Below are 2,882 nucleotides of genomic sequence, written 5' to 3'. Positions count from 1 at the left end.
ACTAGACATTAAATCAGCTTTGTAGCTTTTAAAAGTTAAAAGCAAACACAAAAAACCTCCAAAAAAGACAAATTTGTTCATGTACTGTTAAATTCTCTGTATTTTCAGCATTATCTGCTCTCTCGATAGTTGTGGGCTACGGCACACATCTTAGTCAAAGTATTAAAAAATGTGTCGATTCAATGTTAAATTATATTTATTGGTAGGTTCCCTGGATGTTGTTCCATTTACCTGACTCCTACCCACGTCTCCAAGAAAGAGCCCAAAACTGCGACGCAAAGTAAACTAACAAGTAGTTAGTGACCAACAGGTAGATGTAGAAGGTAATAAAAATATTCCTGTGAAAACGTTTACAGTCATCGAATTAAAAGATAAAACTGGGTTTATAGTGCAGCACTGAGGAAAGGAAGGACTCATCACAATTTCCGACCCCATTAGTCTGACTATTGAATATAGTGTTTCCCCGCAGAGTCCACAGTGGGACCGAGCCAGCAGGTGGTTGATGGAAACTCTCAGCTGAATCCTCTGGACATCCTGGAGGTCATGATGGTGGGAATACGTCTAAAAAAAACAGATTGACAAGTTCACAGTGATGAAAAAAGACTTCAAAGCACTGATTGGTGCACTAAAGATAGTGATGGAAATCAATGGCGAGATATGGTGGCAGTAGGACTGTGAATGACTTCGACAGCTCGGAGAAAAACAAAAGCGACAAAGAAGATTAGAGTTTCAGATTGGAGAGATAAGAGGAAGCAGAAAAGGAGTGAAGGCCCAGCATTAAAGAAGATTTTTCTTTCAGAAACTTTCCCAGAGCTTCATCACATGCCATATTTTACACGCCAACATTTTTCATCATACAGCTGCATCAGGCGGGGAGGCTTACTGCCAGTTTAGCCCTTCTTTGAAAACCTAACTGCCACATAATGTCTTTTTATTCAGCGGGTAGAGAGGCAGTTGGAGTAATCACCTTTTCAGGCAATAAACCATAATTTCACCATCTGCCCCAAGTCCACCATTGGATCTGCTTTAGCTTTCTTATCATATTATATTATATAATATTATAGTACTTTATTCTAACCAGAGGTGGTAGAGGATGGTGCAGCATGTGGCTGCCATGGCAACAAAGTGCCACTGGCCATTCGGTCTCCAGATGTCTTTGAAATGGTCGGTGTCCGCTTCAAACAGCACATCACTCGGTGAGGCCTCTGAAGTATCCCTGGCCTTGCCTCATCCTTTCATCTCCACCTGAATAAGTCTGCTTCAACCAAGAGGAGGAGACGAAGAGGACAATCATCATCAGCCACTGGACATTCACATCATCTTAACTTAGAAGGAAACTATTTGAAATGTATAATGGTTTCTTTTATTGCCTCATCAGTTTGCCTATGACACAGTCTGTAGCAATGCTTAAAGGGTAATTCTGGCTTATTTCAACTTGGTGTAGCTCCCAATAGTGTGGCTATTGTGGTTCTGGGGGCTGTGCCAACTTTGCAGTCTTTCCCTTCATTGTCGAGATTTGGGGGAGCACAGAGTTGTGTGAAAGGGGTAAGCAGTGCAGTGTCGACTTTAGCACCAAAGGAGATTAAATGGTCCATTTGAGACTCCAGTGGTGAGTCAGTCCCCATAGACTCCCGTGTTAAAATGTCCAACTTTACACCATAAATAAACATGCTTACAGCCTGATGTTGCACATTTTTACTCCTTCATAAAAACTGTACAGGGGTGAATTTTTCAGACCTCATCTGATTAAATTGTATTAAGACTTAGAGTTTACATTACTAGGGATGTGGACTCTTTGACAGCTGGAAGGTGACCCAGGTGGCTGTAGCTGCTAGCTGTCTGCTAGGCTTCACCTCAGATTATTGGAGTCTCTTAACTGGACTGTGTTTTGAGCTGCTGGAGCTTTTTGGAGCATTTTAAATACAATTATCTGACCAATAATATGGCTGCTGTGCAGTTACTTCTACCATCCAAGAATTCTGAGCTGGTCAAATTATATTTGGATGTTACTGAGAGCTAAGTGGGAGCTTTGTGTCTAGATATGGCCACCTCTGGTTTAAATATATATCTATATTTGTGGTGAATTTTTCACATTAAAGAACTTTTCTTAAACCAAATTTGATTTTGAATTAAATTAACTCATTACACTCATTACATTACAGCAACTACAACTTTCGTCCACAAAGGTATACACTGAGCCAAAATGCAATAAAGCACAGTTTGTCTGCAAGTTTGAGGTAAATTTATATGGGTGAATTTCATAAAACTTGGTCAACTGTCTGTTCCAGATTTCATGAGTGCAATTCTGCGATGTGTGTGTCTGCATGTTGCACTCATTCATTTATGCATGCAGCTTGTTATCCAAGCTACCTATCATTAGCTGATAGCATAGTATCCAAATATGGCCAGTTTTGGCTCCAAAAACAAAAATTGTGTGGACAAAATGTGAAGTCTAAGACTATCTTTTACATCCAGTTCATGAATTTAACATAGCCCTGATAGTGGACACATAAATTATACCATTGTGTAGCTACACAACAACTACACGGGTGCATTTTTCCAGACATCAGCTTCCCAGTGCCATCTTTTAAAGAGGATGAAAATTCAGCTCAGTTTGCCAAGGTTTTCTATCAGACTCAGATGTAAGCTTTTGAATTGATGGATGTAAAAACCCTGATTATTTGTTGGAGCCCTTATTCCTGAGAAATCTTTGATGGTTACCACAAGTTGGATCCACACAGCCATAACAGGGTTACAGACCAGGCTGAAATGAGATGTAATTTTCCTTTAGTGTGAAGGTAAGGGTGCATGTCCAAAGAAACCAGGTTTTAATTGCTAAATGGTGAGAAGTGTGTTGTTTAGTGCGCTCTTTCACATAAAGG

The 2,882-nt window shown here is 40.1% G+C and overlaps 1 long non-coding RNA gene across 1 annotated transcript; it reads right to left on the bottom strand.

Annotated features, from left to right (window-relative positions):
- Positions 1-299: 299 nt before the first annotated feature.
- Positions 300-1,214, bottom strand: LOC143412974 (uncharacterized). Its single transcript, XR_013093511.1, has 2 exons — positions 1,079-1,214; positions 300-561 (listed from the first exon to the last, which is right to left on the bottom strand). It is a non-coding gene; the product is annotated as an uncharacterized LOC143412974 (long non-coding RNA).
- Positions 1,215-2,882: the final 1,668 nt, after the last annotated feature.

The sequence above is a fragment of the Maylandia zebra genome, linkage group LG16 (genome assembly GCF_041146795.1).
Source record: "Maylandia zebra isolate NMK-2024a linkage group LG16, Mzebra_GT3a, whole genome shotgun sequence".
In the NCBI taxonomy this organism is placed as follows: Eukaryota; Metazoa; Chordata; class Actinopteri; order Cichliformes; family Cichlidae; genus Maylandia; species Maylandia zebra.
Note: the sequence above shows the minus strand (reverse complement) of the source record. Positions and strands in the feature narration are given on the sequence as shown.